General features: G+C 40.1%; 1 long non-coding RNA gene across 1 annotated transcript in view; it reads left to right on the plus strand.

Annotated features, from left to right (window-relative positions):
• The first annotated feature begins 5,739 nt into the window (after positions 1-5,739).
• Positions 5,740-20,469, plus strand: part of LOC113912273 — a 134,228-nt gene continuing 119,498 nt past the window's right edge. Inside the window, exon 1 of the long non-coding RNA XR_003516776.1 lies at positions 5,740-5,851. This is a non-coding gene — a long non-coding RNA (uncharacterized LOC113912273). The remainder of the gene's footprint in view (positions 5,852-20,469) is intronic.

The following is a 20,469-nucleotide window of genomic DNA, read 5'->3' on the forward strand; positions in this document are numbered from 1 at the left end:
CCATTATTTCTGAGCTTCTGAGGGGATTATCTGACGTGGGCTTATGAAGAATTTTCTCACGGACCTCTTTTTGTTGCTGAATGCTGTCCAGCAAACCGAGACCCTACTGCAGTTGCTTTTGCTCTGTTCCTGCTCCCTGGAAGGCACAAAATCCCAATGACCCCAAGACTCACCCCTTAAGTCTTATATCTCACAAAACCCCTCAAGAAAATAGCCCCAGCCAGCCTCTGCCTCCGGCCTCTTAGTTTAGGGCTCAAACCTAGTCCCGAAGGCTAGGCTCCCAGTCGACCCTATATTGCCACATTCATATCAGATTCGCCCCACCTCTGCTTGCTACAGGCTCCATTCTTCTGGATAGAAAGATCCTCGAGGCTGCTTGGGGGTCATCCAGACACTTATTCCTCATTTCAACTCAACTGTGACCTTCTCTCTAAGCCCCTTGCATAGTTGGGGCTCAACATGCATTAGTCTTCTCTTTCTTAGGTTTAGAAGTGGAGTGATTGCAACTTTAGAAGAGCCAGTGTCAAGACAAGAATATAGTCAGTCTTGCTCCTTTTTTAAGTATGTTCAAGGACTAGATATGGTTATACAGTCTGGGAAATATTTTAGTTTCCGAGCACATTTTTGGGTAGAACCCTCTAACTCTATGAACTAACTTTTTTATGCTCTTCTATTTTCAAAATAAAGGCAGGTGACATTTAAAATATAAGAAATTATATCTTTATCTCTGGGGTACATACCCAGTAGTGCAATTGCTGGGTCGTAGGGTAGCTCTTTTTCTGGGAAGAAATCAGAGAGGGAGACAAACTATGAGGGACCCTTGACTCTGGGAAACAAACAGAGGGTTGTGGAAAGGGAGGTAGGTGGGGGGGATGGGGTAACCGGGTGATGGGTATTAAGGAGGGCATGTGATGTGATGAGTACTGGGTGTTATACACAACTGATGAATCATTGAACCCTACATCAAAAACTAATGATGTACTATATGTTGGCTAATTGAATTTAAATAAAAAAAGAAACATTAAGCTAAAAAAATAAAACATAAGAAATTAGGTTTTACCTTATAAAACTATTTTTGTAGGTAAAACATGGTCAAGTATTGGTGATCTCATATGGCCCAACCTAAGCGAGGATCATTTGTAAGTGGGCCAGTTTAATTCTGTCATTCCTGTAGATGGAAGAGAACAGGATGGATGGAAGCAAAGTTATATCTAGGATGCTAATTTAAGCCCCCTAGTCTTTCCTTTCTTTGTCCATAGCTCCCCCAGTTTCTATATCCCTTGTGTCATATGCTGCTTTCTGAAAACCTGGGCCCAGTCATGTAGTCCAAGCCTGCTCCACCCACAGTGGCCTGAGTTCTAATACCATCTTTGCTTCTCCTTAGTAGGCCAATCTTCAGCCTTAGGAGGATAGAAGTCTGACTAAAATTTTCTTGCACTTAGGATGTGAATGACTAATAGCTTTATTTCACATTATGTAGCATCATTAATGTCATTCACAAATAACTGGATTCTCTTCTCCTCTTGGGCATGTGGTGAATCACCTCTTCATTTTTTCCATTTTAGATGTAGTCATATGCCTTGACTTAGCCAATAAAATGTGAGTGGAAATGACACATTGCTTCTAGGAAGAAGCTTTAAGAAGGGTACTATTGAAATACTTCCTTTCAAAAGTGGGGGTGATTGTGAAAGTGTGTGCTAAGATGATGCCCCTGCTGGATTCCTGAGTGACTGCCAGGAACAGAACCCCATGCCAGGGCATCACTCATGTCCTAGCCATAAGGTCAGCACAGTGGACAGGGAAGGAGATGGTCTAATCCCCATGGTTATTCAGGAACCCAAATTCCTTGCTTTGGGTTGTCCCCCTGCCAGGGTTGGGAAAACTATATGTAGTCTGTGGGCCAAATCCAATGTGTTTTTGTAAATAAAGTTTAATTAGAACACAGGCACATTCATTCATTTACATATCGTTGATGGTTGCTTTCCTAATACAAGAACAGAGTTGGGTAATCACAGCAGACACTGTATGGCCTCCAAAACCTAAAATATTTACTCTCTGGACCTTCATAGGAAAGAGCTTGCTGGCTTCTATTCTAAGGTCTTGGAGGTTTCCCCTGAATTCTCTGAGTCTGCGTAGCAGATGAAAGAAGAGAGAGAACAGGGAAGATTGTATGGAAACTTTTGTAGCCCAGGCTTGAAGGTGGAGTATGCCACTATGATCTGCATTCCAACATCCAGAACTCAGTCACCAGGCTACATCTCACTACAAGGGAGACTGGGACATGTAGTCTAGCTGCGTGTCTAGGAGGAAAAGGCAAATAACTTGGTGAACAATCTCTGCCAATTTCTGCAAAATCTGCCAACCTGTGGGGACAGTTCAGCTGCTATGTTGTCTCTAATCAGCCTCCACTGGGGCAATAGCTGTTGCAAATTAGAAGAGACTCCTCTGCTCTTGCACTAAGCTTCCTTGCTCTGATCTGCTATAGTAGTGGAGATTCATTCCTCAACCCTGCCCTCACTCAGTGATTACCCACACATTCCTGTTCATAGTGAGCAGTGTTGGGTAGGGTCTCGCTGAACCATAGATTTCATTCTGTTCCAGGGAATGCACCATTGTTAGAGCAAGTTCTGCATCACAGTGCAAGAAACTGAAGTCTGGTGCTGGGAATGTTTTGATCTCATACTTGAAATGCAGAACATAATGGTATCAATCTCTGAAAATCAAATGAAATCTTGTGGGAGTAGGTTAGGTCCAATGAATAAAATTATATAAAACAATTTCATACTTGACATTTACTGAGAGGGGCTTAACTTTTCCTACATATTTTAGTCTGTTCAGCTGGCATTATTTATTCATGTCTCTTTCCCCATTTGGTTCACAATTTATCTTTTGGGAGCCCAGAATTAAACTGTAAAAATGTATATATGCTAGATACTGTTTTATGTTCCATCAATGGAGAAGTCATCAAAATCTCTAACAGAATAAGATTCAGCCTATTACAGGGGTGATTTAGCTGAAATAAAATGTAATGTTTAACTCAGAGAAGCTGGAAAAAATGAGATTTAAGAATATGGAATTGAATAATCACTCGGTGAAATGACAGTGGTTTCTTTGTCAATCTCCCAGTTGAAGGAATATTAGGACATCAAGATTATGAATGGCCAGAACCAAATGAGGATTCACGATAACCCAGCAGGACAAGATTGGCTTCTGATTCCAATGATAACACATTGTTCCCTAACACTGATAGAGTTAAATAAAAGAAATTCAGCGTTCCACGTCATAGCCTTTTGTTGCTCTGTCATATTTTGCAGTAGGGAAAGAATTAATGTATAACAAATTAAAAAGAAAAACACCAACCCTAAAGAACAGGGCAGTTTCTGACACAGACCACTGTGACTAAATATTTCCTCTGATGTTTCATAAGATGACGGGAAATTCATGCACAAAAATGTGAATGAGAGACACTGGGGAAGGAAGTTAGAGAAGGAAAACCCATAGAGTGAACGTGGAAAAGCAAAGCTCAGGGTATCCGTTTCGTAGGGCTGATAGAATAAATTACCATGAACTGAGTGGCTTAAAACAACAGAAATTTATTCTCTCACAGTTATGGAGGCGAGAAGTCTAAAGTCAAGGTGTCTACAGGGCCCTGCTCCCTCTGAAGGCTCTAGGGGAGGATCCTTCCTTGCTTTTTCCTAGCTGTTCATGGTTGCTGGGAATCCTTAGGTCTCTTTTGCTTGTGAATGTATCACTCAATCTCTGCTTCCACTGTCACGTGTCATTCTGTGTGTCTGTGCACACATGTCTTCTCTTCTTATAAGGACACTCATTGTATTGGATCAGGGTCTACTCTGAGTCAGTGTGGCTTCATCTTAACTTGATTATATCTGCAAAGACCTCATTTCCAAATAAGGCCACATTCACAGGTTCTGGGGCCTAGGATTTCAACATATTTTTTGGGGGAAAGGGGGACATAATTTAATTCACAAGAATCAGTAACTGAAGTCATCTATGATAGTGTCATAAGATGGGTGGAACAGTCCACAGTCCATCAGGAAATGCCACTTGGAACCCTCACACAGAACGCAAAATGAGGGAGAAATGGATTTTTAGTTGGGACAATGGCAGTACTGATGGACACTTCTAGCACTCTACACCAGCCATTCTAAGAACTTTACATTGTCTTATCTTATTTAATTCTCCCAACGATCCTATGATATAGGTGATTTTACAGATAAGGAAATTGAAGCATAAAGATGCAAATGTGGAATTGAGAAAAAAAACCCACTAATATAACGGGAACCGAGGATTTTGGGTGGCAGGAGAACTCAGGTGGGGCCGGCCAAATGCATCAAAAGCAAAGAAAGCTGCCCTTCCAGAGTACTTTAGGTTACTAGCAAAGCTTCCTTGACTGGAGCATCCCCACATTTTGGATTTTCCTGCATACTTGGGGCTGCCCGACATTCCACAATAGGAAATTTATTCATTGAACCAAAGACTTAGATCCCAGTCAGTTTTGAAGGGATGTTGGATTTTTTTTTCTTTGAGAGAGAGAGAGAGAGAGAGAAAGAGCACGTGAGCAAAGGCAAGACAGAACAGGGGCAGAGGGAGAGGGAGGGAGAGAATCTCAAGCAGACTCCATGCCCAGCTCAGAGCCCAAGGCAAGACTTGATCTCACAACCTTGAGATCATGACCTGAGTGGAAATCAAAAGTCAGATGCTTAGCCAACTGAGCCACCCAGGTGCCCCAGGGATGTTGGGTATTCTGTCATAAACTCTTTGAGTCTGTATTCAGGAATCTCAAAGACTTGGCATGTATTGCTCAGACCACAGAGAATGAGAGATGACCTGTCAATATATTCAATATATTTACTCTCCCCACCTGCTGAAATTGTCTTGAAAGAGGGATCTTTTGGATGATTATAGAGGTGTGTGTGTGTTTGTGTGTGTGTGTGTGTGTGTGTACACATTGTAAGTCCAGAGACAATAGATTGTCAATAGATTGTCATGATTAAGATCTCAGTCCTGGACCTGGATGACCTACATTCAAATTCTAGCTTTGCTCTCTAAGCCTTGTGACCTGGGATGAGTTATTAAAACTTTTCTGTGCCTTTGTTTCCTCATCTATAAAATGGGGATGATAGTAACATTGTCTACCTCAAAGAATTGTTGTGATTAAAAAATATCTTAACATAGGCTTTAAAACAATGTCTAGTATATAGTAAGTGTATATAAGCACTTGCTTTTATTATTATTTATGTGTTATGGATGAGATGAGTAATATATGAACGCAGGAAGAAGGTTCAAGAAAATGCACATCAGGGACAGAAGTTGAGGGATCATTTTCATTTTACATGTGGGTACTGTTGCTAGATATACCTTTAGTTTATCTGAAGCTCAATGTCATTTCTGGTGCCTAAAGGTATCTGCCAGCCCCTCAGGACAAAACTCATCACTCTGTATTGCTGCTTTTTATCTTTGATCAACATATCACAAAATTTTATGCTGCCTAAGAAACAGAGTTCAAAATATTTTTCTCTTCTGAGTCACCAGGCTCTCGGGCTGCGTTTAGCATTTCCCTCCTCTTGCAAAGACAAAGGAGGATAAGGGTGGGTGTCCTGGTGCAGGCTTGATCTCCTGTGAGCTTATCAGCTCGTTATTGATTGATGATAGTATTTCATGAGGGGGTGAATCATGATAAAATTTTTTAGTTCTGCTTCTCTGAGATGAGTTTGTGTATAGAAACTGATCGTCTGTGGGATCAGTCCTCAACCCTTTCCCACCCTGAAGTGGAGATCCCATCACTGCTGGGGGTTTTGAGGAATTCCATACTCCTGGCTGCCACTGAATAGTAAGTGCTTTTGGAATTTTATTTTATTTCAAGTGATATCATCCACTACTATCATGATTTATTTTGAAGCTCAGTGACAGCACCTTCAAGTTGGCTTCTGTATTGCTTTGACATGTCCTTTTCATTTTTGAACTCTTCCTTACTTTCTGGCACAAAAATAATATTCCAGGAGCATCTTTTCCTTTCCCTGCCCCAGTCCTGGAAACGGACTTTCTTTCAAATAGCCCTTGGCTTCTTTTGGTGGAGAACAGCGTTCAGAAATCAAGATCTTAGTTCCAGACTTTTTTTTTTTTTTTTTTTTTTGAGTTTAGGTATGAAATCAATCCATGGTCTGTGAGAAATCTTAAAGAATTCTTGTTCTGCATAAAGAATTCTGACCACGACTCTGGCCTTCCAGGAGTAAATACAAACCTTCTGGAGGCCTGTTGGTTATGGGCTTTCTCTGACCTTCCCCTCCCCCAACTCATTCCCTGTTTCCTAGGACAGCCAGCCCTCCTAGGGCATCAGCACTAAAATCTTTCTACAGTCCCTGAAGCTTCCTGCTGGTGTGGGTTTCAAAGGCAGCAGAGTCAGTGTGGAATTAATGCAGAGAGGTTGAGAAAGAAAACCTCAAGCCATGTGACAGGACCTCAAACTGTTGGGGAACAACAAAGCAGCTAAGCTGATAAAGAATTGGGTGTTATTAAGAGGGTTTATCTTCATGTTTTGAAGTCAGAGTTTTGAATCAAAAAGCACATTTCTCTTTTGCAAAATATTTAATATTTATAAAGGATTGGCTGTGTGCCAGGCACTTTTGAGCTATGCACCCTACGTGAATTATCTCATTTAATCTCCATGGTGACATTACATGGTGGCTCACTTGCATCCCCATGGAAGCACAGAGACATTAAGTAGAAAATGATGGAATTGGGATGTGTATCCAAGCAGACTGACTTCAGAAACTGTCATTGTGCTGGACTCCCAGTCTCATGCAGAGGGTGTGCTGATGAAAAGGTGGGCACTGATCTCTCGGCACCAAGTGCAGGCATAAAATGAAATCACTTCTGGTAGGATCTTACTAGAAAGCAGAAAACAATGTTACATGCAGTGTGAGAGGAAGTCCTGGAGGGCAGGGTTTCTGAGTCCGTCGTTAGTAAGTAAGGAGGCCACCGATTGTGAATAAGGGCACACAGATTTTAATTTTTACTCAACATTTTTTTTCTGATTACTATAGTAAAAATACATTCCCATCTTGGAAAATTTGGATACCCTGAAAAATACAAAGGAAAAATATTTACTGTAATCCCATTTCTCAGATATAATTATCCTTCATATTTTAACATTTTTTTCTATGTGTCTTCACTTGAGATCCCAGTGTATAAAAATTCTCTGGTTTGCTTTTTTCACTAAATCATATAAGCACGTTCCCATGTTGTTAAAAGCTCTTCATAAACATTTTTAAAGGCTGCATACTATTCCCTTGTATTAATGTAACATTATCTCCCTAACAGTTTCCTTAACGTTATGTATTTAGGTTGCCACCATTTCCTAATTATTAAAACAAAACAAAACAATGAACAAACAAACCCTTGTGACAAATATCTTTGGGCATATACTTTGGTCTATTTCAGATTATTTTCTTAAAATAGAGTCTTAAGAAATGACTTTATTACAATATGGATATGTTAGTTATTATTTGAGATAGTTTAATAATTTAAGTTATTTTTAATAAGTAATATAAACATGTATAAAATACAAATTCAGAAGACCCAAAAGGTCATGTAGTGAAATCAAGTCTCCTTTCCACTCTGTCTCCCAGCCACCAAGAATCCAGCCTCAGTTTCTTGCTTTTTCTTTCAGAGAAATCTTTTTATTATGAGCACATATATCCTGGCGATCATTCCATGTCGTATAAAGAGATGAATTTTTTCTTTTTTTAAAAAAATATTTAATTAATTTTTTTAAAAGACTATTTGAGAGCATGCGAGAGAGCGCACACGCGCATGAGCCGGGGGAGGGGCAGCGGGAGAGGGAGAAGCAGACTCCCCGCTGAGCAGGGAGCCCCATCCTGAGCTGGCAGCCCCATGCAGGGCTCCACCCCAGGACCCTGGAATCAGGTCCTGAGCCGAAGGCAGAGGCTTAACTGACTGAGCCATCCAGGTGCCCCTGTGTTTTTCTTCTTAATAGCTGTGTAATATTTGAGGGTCTCTTGTTGATGGACATTTACAAGAATCCTAATCTTTTCCTACTATATACAATGCTGTATTGACTGTCACTGTGTAGACTTTATTTCCCACTGTGTAAGGTACTAGGAGTGGAACTGTTGGTTAAAAGGTATGGACATCTAGTGATGCCTGAGTGGCTCAGTTGTTAGGCGTCTGCCTTCGGCTCAGGTGGTGATCCTGGGATCACGCCCCTCATCAGGCACCCTGATCCTCCGGAAGCCTGCTTCTCCCTCTCCCACTACCCCCCCCCCCGCTTGTGTTCCCTCTCTCACTGTGTCTCTCTCTGTCAGATAAATAAATAAAATCTTAAAAAAAAAAGTTATGAACATCTAACATTTTGATAGGTACAGAAGTCTCCCCTTATCTGGGGGAATAGATTTGAAGCCACCCAGTGGATGCTGACGGTAGTACCCAAACCTATACATACTGTTTTTTCCTAGACATACAAATCTATGATAAAGTTTAATTTGTAAATTAGGCACAGTAAGAGATTAACAACAACTAATAGTAAATAGAATAATTATAACAATACTCTCTCACAGTATCTATCTTATTGTACTATATTCACCCCTCTTCTTTTGTGATGATGTGAGCTGATAAAATGCCTATGTGATGAGATGAAGTGAGGGGAATGACGTAGGCACAGTGACGTAATGTTAGGCTGCTATCAGCCTGACCATACATCTGGGGAGCATCATCTGATTCCAGACTGAGGGTAACCGAGACTGGAAGGCAAAACCATGGATAAGGGAGGACTACTATATTACAAAATCATTGCCATTGAAGTTATATCAGTCTATGTTTCTACCAGTAATGTGAGAGAAAAAGAGTCTGTTTTCTTATTCTCCCTATGTATCATGAAATGTTTTGATCTTTGCCAATTTAAGAATTTAAAATGTTATTTCATTGTAGTTTTAATTTCTTTTATTTTGGGTGAGGTTGATTATTTTTTAATAGACACTTCTTATTTCCTTTTTTGGGGGTGGGCTATTTTGGGGAGTTGTTTTCTTTTGGGTTTTTAATTTTTTCTTTATTAATTTGTCAACATTGTTTTTATATTGATGACATTTAGGCTCTTTGGTTGTGATATTATTTGCAAGCTTTTTTGTCCAGATTATACTTTCAGTGTTTGCTTTTGTTTTTGCCATTCAGAAATGCTTTTTTTTCCCCAGAAATGTTTTGTGTGTATGGTTGTCTGTATCAATTTTTTTATTTTAAAGATCTTGAGTATTATCATACATACAGAAAACCTTTCTATACTTGGAGATTTTAAATATACTATTCTCTTTTCTTTTGGTACTTTTATGAGTTTGTATTTTATACAAATTTTTGCTAAATCTAAAATTTATTTTGTGTAAAGATAGGGATACAACATAATTTTTTAAAAAAATACATAATCAATACCATTTGTTGTATGATATAAATTTCCCCATTATTTTAAAATGCCAGCATTACCATGTATTTAAATTCCCACATATATTTGGGCTTATTTTTCATTTTTCTATTCTGTTCTTTGATCTTTTTTTCATGAAATGTACTTTAAAAATTTTCTAGATTTATAATATATTTCAATTCCTGGCATAGCTGTGTCCCTTCTTTATTATTCTTTTTCAGATTTCTTTCTTATTTTTTGGGGGGACACTCTTATCCATTTATATTTTCCATAGAAACATCAGAATTACTTTGCCTACTTTTCCCCTTAATCCTATAGTGTTTTCATTAGAACTGTTTTAAATTCATTGATTAATTTGGGAAGAAATTTTATTTTTATAATTTGATATTCTCTATTTTGGAAAATGGTTGCTTTTCTATTTGTTGATTGTCCTTTTGCCTTCTAGCAGTGTTAAAACAATTTATGTAGATTTTGCACATTTCTTGCCAAATTTATTCCTAGGTATTTTAAAATCTATTTTTTTTTGTTTGTTTGCAAATGGGGTCTTTTCTTCCATTTTACAATATAACTGGTAGTTGTGTACTAAATATATGATGGCTATTATATATACATAATAATTTTGTTGCTAGACATACTATGACTCGTTCTTGGTTTTAATACTAGTTTTGCGATAAGTCTGTTGGCTTTTCTTGATAAACTGTTAGACCACTTCAAATAATGATAATTTTACTTCCTCGTTTCTCATTTTTTATGTGTCATTTCTTTTTCTTATCTTGTGGTAAGATTGATATCTCCAAAATAATGTTAAATAGTAGTTGCTACAAGGATGTCTTTGTTTTATTTCTCATTTTACTGATAGTATGTATAGTTTTTCTCCATTAAGTATGATGGAGGTTTTTGGGTTGAGAGAGACATATTGTATCATGCCAAGGAAGTATCTGTGTTTCCTATTTTGTTAAAATTAAAAAAAAAAAAAAACAGATAGTGAAGTTTTCAAATATCCTTTCAACAGTTGTGGATACTGGTGTGAGTTTTCACTTTTGATCCATTAATGGATTTCTTGGTAGTTTTAGAATAATCCCAGTGGTATGGATATCAAAGAATCTTGATCCCTCCCACTAACTGGCCTTGTAGAAAGACTGCACTGGTTTATAATCCCACCACAGATGTATCAGAACACCTAACAAACAAGTCTTGGGGAGGTGATCAGGGGTCTTTTGTAATGAAAATTTACCACTAAAGGGATGAGGGGACCTCTTTGCAACACAGCAATAACAACAGAAAATGTTAAAACCCACCCACATTGAAACATGATGCCTTGGGTTTATGAAAGAAACACAGTTTCTTTACCTATAGGAAGAATTAGGCATATTATTCAGATATGCAAGAAACAAAATCCAACTAACATGAGCACAAAAAGCAATGTATTGGCTCATGTAACTTGGAAATCTAAGAGGCTAGATCTGACTTTGGGTATAGTTGGATCCAAAGGGCTCCAACATTATTACTGAGACTGATTTTCCTGTGTTGGCCCTTGGCTACCTTTGTTGACTTTATGTTTAGAAAGAGGTTCTCCGCATCAAGGCAAACATGGCCACCAGCTGTTCTAGGTTTTCATCACCCTCTACTGTTCTTGAACTAAAGGGAGATACTCTTCTTCCTAGTAAAAAGAACAATTCTTGCAGAATAACTATGGCTGTGCTATGTCACAGGTCCACATGTTTTCCAATTACTTTGCCTAAGTTTTGATTGATTAGCATTTGTCTCTGCACCGGGAAAGCTGAGCAGTCACAAAACCATAGATGAACAATAAAGCAGTTGAAGCAGGACATACAAGGAGTTTCATGGTATTAGATAAAACCTTCACCCTGGATCTTGATAGAAATGAGTATTTCCTGTTCGAGTTATGAAAAAAGACACTATGATACTTTGAATGATCTGAATAGCCTCTAAAATTTTAATATTCTTATCTTCTTTGAGCCAGATCATGGGAGGCCAGCATCCTGCTTATAGATACTCTGAATGCTATTGAAAAGCCCGTTAAATGAAATATACAAACCCGTGGCAACAAGGGATCGCCATGAATTTGACTGTTATCTGCATGAATTTGACTGTTATCTGCAGTACTTTGTGGTGTTTTCCTCAACAGTGACAAAGAAAATAAATTGAAATTAATTGTTTTTAGTTGATTAGCTTTATGGCAATACGCATATACTTTGGAGGTTAAGGATGTTGGGAAAACAAGCATCCATTGAAGAAGAAATTGCATGGGAAGCCTTGGAAGAGGAGAACGCACACACACGAGTGAAAGATGCTTTGACAGTAATGGGAGTATTAAGGGTTGGATTGGCCCTTAAATTGTGTTCATTAAGTGTTGTATTTTTTTTTTTTTTTTTTTAGGTTTATTAAGACCCTTGAGGGGAGACTAATGCCTTTCAACACAGAGAAATAAAGATGCTCACTTAGGACTACAACTTTTCTCCCCTGAGTTTTTTTAAATGTTATTTTTGACACACTTTTTTGGCATTTTGACATGCGGCTGTTACAAATCCAGTCACAGCACAGTACTTCCATTAGACAAAAACAATATTGTTCTTTTCTCTAGGCAAAAGAAGAGTTTGAATTGAGATATGAATTGACTTTCCCGAACTCTTCAGTGAAGAGAAAGAGTTGAGGAGATAAGATTAAGAAGATATTTGTGTGATAAGAGGAGGCTAGGTCCCTACCTCGTCCTCCAGGAACCCCATCTCCACCAGCTGAGTGGCCATGAGGGGCAAGATCCCAATAGCAGCACATCTTTGACCTTGTGCTCAAGCATTTTGGAAAGCAGAATATTTCACACAGGTACTGTGCATTTGCCAGAAAAATGGAGGGAGTTTGGCTTCTTGCCAGAGAAGAATTTTTGAGTGTGACATCTCAAGGTTGCCGTCCAGATGACTGGAATCTGAAGTCTTTGACAATAGTTTAGACAGACCTTGGGAAAACTTGGGATGTAGAGAAGCCATTTCTGCAGGGTCTGAGGGCTATCTAAGCTCTGATGGCTACTCTCACCCCACTCCTCAGTCTCTTCTCTTCCTGCCTTTCTCTTTCCCTTCAATTTCCCCTCATCTGTATGCATAATAAAATAAGAGGCACCAAGTTCCATACACAAGACATCCACAGCAGGTGTCTGGTCCTGGTTAGGTGGAATCCTAGGGGCCCTTGAGCCCACTTATACCTCTCACACAGTTAGACCAGGAGAAGTGTCCTTAACTCCCTTGAGCTTCCATTTTTCAATTTACAAAACGAGGATAGTTGTATTTACCTCATGGGGTCACTGTGAGGCTTGATGCACTCGCCACCACGTTTAGAACGAAGCGAGTGTTCCATCAATGTTGGTTTTTCTTTTCTCTTTTTCATTTATTTGGGGGAGAGGAGGTGTAAACTTATGAAAAAGTGATTGCAGACCCCAAAACTTCCAATCTAGACCTTCTTCATCAAGACAAGGTATAACCATGGCAGCTTAAAAAAAAAAGTGTTTTCTGTGGTGATGCACGTGCTACTTTACTCAGTAGTGGCAAAGCAATAGTCCTTCAGAAATGTATACAAGCTGGTTAAAGAAACGATATGAATTAGGATAAGTTGACTGAATTAAATGAATAAGAAGGAGCTCATGGAGGAGGAGCTTAGCGAGGTTGTGCAGTAAGACCACCTGGGCTCAAATCCTGGCTTTGCTTCCCACGCCTTAGTGAGCTGTGTAATAACCTCATTCTGTTTAGCCTGCCTCATTCTTCTCCTCCATGTATGGGCATGATAATAGGGGATGACAAGATGAGGTTGAACGGAGGTCATAAAGAATACAAAGCACGCAGACAGGCATGGTATATAGTCACTTAACGTTAGCTGTTACTAATAATACAAAATGCAAGAGTGAGCAAGGTTGGCTCTTTACACATTTGTGAGGGAAAAAGGACAAGGAAACAGACTTTAACGCAATTCAGGGTGTTTCTCCGTACAAGTACTGACCATTCCAAAAGGTGTTAGGGCATTTGGGAGGTTGCTGTTTGGAAGGGATTTGACCAATGGCTAACAAGCCTGCTTCCCCCGCCTCGTGCTGTAGATCAGTGCCAGCTCTGTGCACGAAGCATTACTCATACTGTCTCTTCACACAGCAGTTAACCTTACTTGTCACTGCTTCCGGTGGGAGATCAAGTGCATTGAAATTATGGAGGTGGCACAATAAATCATGGTCACTTCTTGACATGGCCAGACAAAGCAGCTGGAAAGAGTCTCACCACAATGTCAGCTCAAAGTTGAAATTCACAGTTTTAACATACCGATTTTCTCTCTTTTTTTAATTGTCATCTTGATTTTTCCCTTCTTCCCCCAAGACTCAGATGAGTGAATTGGAGATTGATCTTGGCAGCTTGGTGGGTTAATTCACCACGCATGGTTTTGCTTTCTCTCTTTTTTTCCCCTCCAAATGTGAACATTATGACTTGAGAATGAAATAATTGAGCAAACCTAACAAGAGGTTGTGAAAGAACTGTTTTCACCCGTGAAATCTCAAGTTTCAGTCTCTCATTTTCTAAAGACAAATTCCCTCAGGCTATATCCTCAGGACTTAGTGGTGCCCCTGGGACCTAACAAGCACTTATCAAATATTTGTGAAATGAATGGATGGCAGTTCTAGCCTTCCAGCTTTCTCTGGCTTGCTTTTGTTTCTCCTGTTCTTTATCGAGATCTCCTCAACCGATGCCTCAAGTGTCTCCCACGTATCGAGTATAAACACTTCCAGAAGAGTTGCCTTCTGGGTTTCATTCTTTTTCTACTCCGCTCAGACCCCAAGATGGAGGACTTGAACTACACACTTGCCCTTAGGAGGGTTTAGAATCCTGACCCATCTCTGTTCAGTTATGTTTTCTTGGCTCCTAATACTGGGCCATTGGATTTTATGAAAGCTATAAATCTTGCCCTAGAAAAATGCATAGACACAAAAAGCACACATGGTTTGGCACATGAGTTTTTGGGACCTTTTGGGAGCACATTCGTGGGTCCAAGATAAAGACTTTTGCAATTGCCTTTTTAATTATGGATAGCCGGTACTACAGGGCTCTCCTCTCCTGGAGGGCAGAGGATCTTTCTCAGTGGCTCTTCATTTCTCTATCCACCGCAGTAGGGTTTCTCTGCAAGAAGGGCAGAGGTGCCCCAAGGGCCACTCTGCTGCCAAACCTCATACCCAATCCTGGGTCACATGAAAGCTCGGTGCTGACTGATGTTATTGTCCGCTCTTCTTCCGGCTCTCTTTCCTTGACTTTTGCAACATCATTCTTGGATTCTTCCTTCTTCATTTCTTTCCTGGCTTCTCTTTGCTCTACCCTTTGCTCGTATATCTAAGGACTCTATTCCTAGTTTCCCTTTCCTCACACTCTACATTCTCTATCCGAGGAATCTCATCTCTGTTCATGATTTCAAACACTACTGCATACTGATGGGCATCCAGATGCATGTCCCAGCCCAGACCTCTCTCCTGAACATTCCACATCTCTTTCTCTGTATCTGCCAGTGGGATGGTCCACTGAGATCTATGGAACCTTGCGCTCAACATATCCATTAAAGGAAGAACCCTTTTTCACTCTGATGTTTTCTTCCAAGGGCAGTCGTACCCATTAGCATAACACTGTAGCCACTCTCTACTCTCCACTTTGGAGAGGAAATACCTCCCTGATTGGTGAGCTGTTCTCAGAGAGCTCGTGCTTCTGATTGCTCTTGACCTGCAGCAAGCTTAGTGGCAAAGGTCTGACATCAATCAGAGGAACCCAAGGGCACCCAGTCCTCCCAGAGTGGGGAAGGTGGGTCGAATTCAGGGGCTCCATATTAGAAAGTCCATTTGCCTGCAGGTGTACCTATGTTCTAAAACTTATTTGGAATAGAGGGGGCAATTTGATCTTCTATTTGCTTTGTTCTTTTGTTTTATTTACTAATGGTTCAGAACTTCAAGAGCTTTTTCTTGGAAAAGGCATATATTTGGCTAGAGTACATGGGATAGAGTAGGAATTTCAAATGCTAATATTACCCTAAACTCAATTAATCATGTTCTCATATTTTTTTCTCTGCAATTTGCCTTTCCTTTGGTTTCTTTTGTTTTTCTTAATGCCAGACCTGTTTTTTTTTTTTTTTTTTTTTCCCCTCTCAGTGGTCTTTCTAGAACTTAGCTACCTGCAAGAAAAATTTTCTGGAAACACCCTTAACCTATGTTCATTGAAAAACTGGGAGATTTCATTCAGGTTGCTTATTCTGTCTCAAGCACAAAGGACATATGGATTCTTTTTAATTTTCCTGGAGGGAAGGAAAAACAGACTTCTCAGTCATGACTGTAACCCATGATTAAATGAGTGAAATTTCCCTAAGTATTGTGAGGCAGTACAAAGGAGGTAGAAAACATGGTTGTCATGGAGTTTATCATTAAAATAGAAGGATTGAGTAAACAAAAGATGCATAAAATCACAAATAATGCTAAAATATTAAGATAGAGAGGAGATCTATACATAGGAGATCAGGAAGGATTTCAAATGGAAATGGGAGAGCAGGCATGATTGGATGGGGTGGGAAGGCTGACCATGTGTTAGTTCTTAGCACCTATTAACTACTACTATCAGCATTCATGGAGCTCACTGTGTTGTTGGAGTAGGTCAGGAGACCTGACTTACTCTTGCCTCTTAAGTCCAAATAAATTGCTTTGTACCCCAAGACCTCTTAGTTTGAGCTCTGCACTGCTGCTGGTACTATTTTGGATGTCTTGGTGGCTTACTGTATATATATATATGGACCTGGTTTCTGTTTTGTTTAATTCTTTCTCAGGCTTTATAGTATACATCCTGACCTAATTACAGCAGGTATGAACTCAGTCCATAAACAACAAGAAATATCACATTCTGTATTTCCTTTAAATCAAAAGAAATCCATCTCTGAGCCCCTATTCCACAGCATCATCTGGAAATTCAATATTGGTCATTACCAAGGCTCTCTGCAGACTCCCAGTACTGAATTTTGCAAGGGACTTGGGACTTGGAACCTAGACATCAGGGAAGACCATCTAGTCATTGGCCACCAATCTGTTCCTCACAGAAACTGGTGGTGTCTTGATCTTTAGCTTAGGATGCTCTGTTCCTTGAGTATGGTGCTTACAGAAGAGGAATGATGGAGGAGGGTGAGGGACCTCTGGGTTTAAGTCTGTCCTTCTTAGTTATCCCACAGAGAGACTCCTTCTACATTTTATCACATTAATGCCCACCAGACTCACACACCCCTCTCTCTATTCCCCCAAATATATTTCTCTGTGTTTGGGCTAAGTAGTGTCCCCCCTCCCCTTTCCTGTTTTGAAATCCTACCTGCAGTACCTAAGAATGTGACTGTGTTTGGAGGTAAGGCCTTTAAAGAGGTAAGCAAGTTAAAATAAGGTCATCAGGATGGGCCCTAATCCACTATGACTGGTGTCCTTATAAGAAGAGAATAGGACACAGACACAGAAGGGAGACCATGTGAAGACAGAGGGAGGAGAAGGCAGCCATCCTATAAGCCAAGAAGAGGGGCCTCAGAAGAAGCCAGCCCTGCCTGCATACACCTTAAGTTGGAAGCTGAAGCCTCTAACACTGTGAGAAATTAAAGTTCTGTTATTTAGTACCACCCATCTGTGGTATTTTTTTTATAGTAGCCCTAGCTGACTAATACACTTTGTCCCTTAACAAATTAAAAAAAAAATTTTTTTTATTTATTTCAGGGAGTAGGGGGAGGGGCACAGGGAGAGGGAGAGAGAAACTCAAGCAGTCTCCATGCTGAGCAGGGAGACTGATGTGGGGCTCGATCTCATGACTCTGAGATCACAACCTGTGCAGAAACCAAGTGTCAGATGCTTAACTGACTGCACCAACAAGGCGCCCCCCGCCACCGAATTTTTTTTTTAATTAGTTTGGGATTTTTCAAAAGGCAGAAGAGCCATTGGCTTTATGTAGCTTCTGCTTTGTCTCTTACATTTCTATGGAAAGAAAACAGTAAGGACAGTGCTACTTGGAGGTAGTGTAGAGGAGGCGAGGAAGATGTACCGAGAACCCGGGCACATTGGTGACTTGGTAAGTTTCCTGCCACAGTGTGCTCTCTGCTTCCCCACCTTTGTGTTTTCATGCCTGCTGCTTCTCTCTTTGTGACAAAACAGGTTCCCCTGCCTTCTTCTCTTCCACATCCCATCTTTACGAGGCATCTGTTTGCTTGGTGCAAAGTTCTTGATGTATTATTCTCCTGGAACGGAACCATATAGGAAGAACTGGAAGATTTAGGGGCAATGACATACTAGATGCTAAAATGACTTCTGACCACACTTGTGTCCCAGGAGGGAAGCGGGGTTTTCAACGACTTGTCTTCAATGGGATTTGTCAATGGCTATTCTGTAGAAACATCCTCAATACGTGTTGAGGCCCTGGCCAAGCTGTTAACCAAGTGAGCCAATTCATTGTCGAGCCCAGTTTCCACATTCACATTAAAAGTCAACTGGAAAAGACAAGATTTCCAAGCAGTTTATAGCTCACTTTATTTCCCTCCCTTTTCTACCACCCTATGATTTTGGTAGCTCTAATACTTTGATTGGAAAAAATTGTTGTCTGAGGGTATTACAATGTACGACCACTGATAAACTGTGACCAGTTCTTGGCTTTTTGTAAGACTGGGAATATTAAGATGTCATTAAATATTTTATCTCCCTTCCTTCATGCTATGACTTTAATGCTGTGTTCAAAGATCATTACTCAGTTATGCTGGCAAGCCTCCTCTCCTTTGAAGACATTCTCTATGAGAACATGTAATATTCATTATCATTCTCAGCTGCTTGCTTCTTCCCATAATATTCTCTCCCCCGTCCCCCACCCACCCCTACCTCCAAAAAGGTTTTCCCGAGGGCAAATTATCTTAGGTGGCACATATGAATTACAGAAAGTTATGAACACACACAATCCAGATTTTCCACAGAAATTTGTAGGGTGTATTTTAGAGCAAAATGTGTTTTTACAGCAGTGTGGGTTCTGATTAATATGAAGGCTTATTGACTTTGGGGGCTGGTGTGCTGAGATTATATACACATACAACTTTCAAAAACTGGGACTATAGGGTGGTTCTGTCTTCATCTGTATGAAAGGGAGGGTTAGAGAACCAGCGGCAGAAAGGAGACAAGAATGCATGTAAAAAATCTGTGAGAAAGAACGAGTAAGAAGGAAAAGTATTTGCAGAGCTGTGAGTCACTGGGCAGTGTGTCCAAGTTTCCCTCCCTAACGACTGTTTTTAACAATGGGAAAACCAACCATGTCCTACTTGGAAAGGGCTGAGGCATTGCCTTGAGAAGGGTTAAGAAGACGAAAAAGATGAATTCAGGTGCCGTGGAGGCTGGGTCTGATAGAGCCTCCTTGGGAGGCGTCCCCAGAGGGATAATCTCAGGACTTGACTCTAGCAGAGTTGCTCTTGAACAGTTTGCTTTCAATCTCACAACTCTTCGTCTTTCTGTCATTGGTATGGTCACTAGGAAGCTTGTAGTCATGCTCTGCGCTCACCTCCTGCAAGCAGACAGGGTCCCATGCTGTGCACGTCTGTATTCTGGTCTTATCTCTGGGGTTTACTAACTTCCTGTCCTCATTTACCTTTGCCCTGATTCCTTCATCCATTTTTCTTCTTTTGTTATGTGTGTACTTTTGCAAGTTGCCTGAAATCCTTTGTGGACTGAAGGGAGGGTGAATATAGGCAAAGAAAGAAAATGCCTTATGGAGTTTCTATTGCCCCAGACAGGACAGTTCTATGTAACAGGATGTTGGTAGTTTGGCCATGACGAGGGACTACTCTTTCCTGAGTATTTTGTGTTTTGTGCTTATTAGACACTTATAGCTATTTTTGGACACTACAATTAGGCCATTCGTTCTGAGGTAGGGTCTGACACAATGATAAGAGGGTAGAATATTTGCAATCATGCCTGCAAAAGTAGAGGATGAATGGTCATATAGATTAAATAATACATAGAGAGTAAAGGAGAAGGCAGGGAAGCGAGAGAAACTACTACCAGTTACAGAAAAAATATTTAAAAATTCATAACATTAAACTGCTACTTAGAATCTTTTTTTTTTTACTAAGACTAAAATGTCTTTTGAATTGAAGGGATTTAATAATTTATTAAAAAAAAGACTATAATATTTTCCTTTTTTCCAGGTCAGTAAATAGTGCATTTGAAGATGTACTCTGCATCTATCCTTAAACGATCAGATCTGAAATCTGAAATCCCTCGAGTCTGCTCATTCTCCTTTTAGGAATGACAAATGCAGGGTCCGCTGGATGCTATCAATGTGATTTTAACTCATACTGGGACAAAGAAGTGGGTTTTGGCTAGTGGTTGGTGACTTGGCATTTCAGCCATAATTCTGAATTTTATGGAGCATTAGAGTTTCTGTTTTTATTTTTAACATAGAGCAGAGGTAGGGAAGCTCCTTTCACTGCTCTCCCCCTGCACCCGGGAGACTCACTGCCGTCAGCCTGCATTCCAGTGCTCTGTCTCACGGCCTCTCGTGAGGTTTCTGGAGTTAATGAAGTAAATCAAAATCTCTGAGCAAAATGATTTCAGTCTCTGGAGGTAAAGTATGGCATGTGGGACGATGCCCAGATAAGAAACCATAATCACATGTCTCCACGGCAGAAATATTTGTTCAGGGTCTGAGCTAGGGTGGGTATGAAAACCTTAATCCTGAAATGTAAGAAGCTTTGTGTGCGCTTGGTGGAAATGCAGTCCTCCAGCCTGAGCAATGTTTTTTAGGCAGCATATTGGCAATACAAAACATTTGAATAAAAGCAGTGACAGCATTAGTCACAATCCACCCCTGTCCTTGAATCTCTAAGGATGTGCGTGCCTGAAGCGCATGCTAAAATACACTTAATCTAATCACCTCCGGAGATTGAGAGGCGTGTGCTCATATAAATGTCAAGTTGGGACATAATTTAGCTGATCTCTGGGGTTTATC

Source organism: Zalophus californianus, chromosome 14 (genome assembly GCF_009762305.2).
Source record: "Zalophus californianus isolate mZalCal1 chromosome 14, mZalCal1.pri.v2, whole genome shotgun sequence".
Lineage (NCBI taxonomy): Eukaryota > Metazoa > Chordata > Mammalia > Carnivora > Otariidae > Zalophus > Zalophus californianus.